This window comes from Microtus oregoni, unplaced genomic scaffold (genome assembly GCF_018167655.1).
Source record: "Microtus oregoni isolate MIOR12 unplaced genomic scaffold, Mior012 000002F_ref0000024, whole genome shotgun sequence".
NCBI lineage: Eukaryota > Metazoa > Chordata > Mammalia > Rodentia > Cricetidae > Microtus > Microtus oregoni.
In genome coordinates this window covers 44,236,558-44,237,693 of record NW_024543061.1, presented here as the reverse complement: position 1 = coordinate 44,237,693, position 1,136 = coordinate 44,236,558, and the positions used below count along the sequence as shown (strand labels likewise).

The following is a 1,136-nucleotide window of genomic DNA, read 5'->3' as shown; positions in this document are numbered from 1 at the left end:
CAAATACATTATGTTCTTAGACTTCAATAGCCTATAGGTTAAAGGTTCGGCCAGGGTGTAGCATTATGAGGAGGTCCTGAGACCTCTAAGAGATAGAGTCCAAGGATAACAGCGAAGTCCCTGGGAGAGGGCTCTGACAAAGAATATTATCACCATAGGTCCATTCCTCTTTCTCTTTGTCTCCTGGCCAACACGAAGTATGAATACCCTTTCCCATATGACCCACTACAACACACTGTGACTCCATGTTGCAAGTTCATAGAGACATGCGACCATGAACAGAAACCTCTGGAATCGTGTGCCACTTAAAATTTTATTTTAGAGCCCTCTAGCTGCCATCTTGCGTCCCCGCGTGTATGAGCCTTATCTCAGTTGGTCCCCCCGAGACCCCCTGAGTGCGAACCCTAGTCCCCCGCGCAGCCTCATTTCCACTCTGACAAGATGAAAGAAACGATCATGAACCAGGAAAAACTGGCCAAGCTGCAGGCACAAGTGCGCAATGGTGGGAAAGGAACTGCTCGCAGAAAGAAGAAGGTGGTTCACAGAACAGCCACAGCAGATGATAAAAAACTGCAATTCTCCTTAAAGAAGTTAGGGGTGAACAATATCTCTGGTATTGAGAGGTGAACATGTTTACAAACCAAGGAACAGTGATCCATTTTAACAACCCTAAAGTTCAGGCGTCTCTGGCAGCAAACACCTTCACCATTCCGAGACAAAACAACTAAGAGAAATGCTTCCCAGCATTCTAAACCAGCTTGGGGCAGACAGTCTGACTAGTTTAAGGAGACTGGCTGAAGCTCTGCCCAAACAATCTGTGGATGGAAAAACACCCCTTGCTACTGGAGAGGATGATGATGATGAAGTCCAGACCTGGTGGAGAATTTTGATGAGGCTTCTAAGAACGAGGCAAACTGAATGGAGGAGACTTCTGAAGAACTGACACTTGCAGAAGTTACAGGAGCTGCTATTTTATATCATGGCTGCTTTTTAAAGGTCTTTTGTTTATTGATCTGATCAAATCTAGATCGCTAATATTTTTAAGCCCAAGCCCCTTGGACACTGCAGCTCTTTTCAGTTTTTGCGTAAACACAATTCATTCTTTGCAGCAAATTAAGCTGAATAAGCCTGGGAAT

General features: G+C 44.9%; 1 pseudogene; it reads left to right on the top strand.

The window, feature by feature from the left end:
- Nucleotides 1–441: 441 nt before the first annotated feature.
- LOC121442833 lies at nt 442–918 on the top strand (annotated as a pseudogene).
- Nucleotides 919–1,136: the final 218 nt, after the last annotated feature.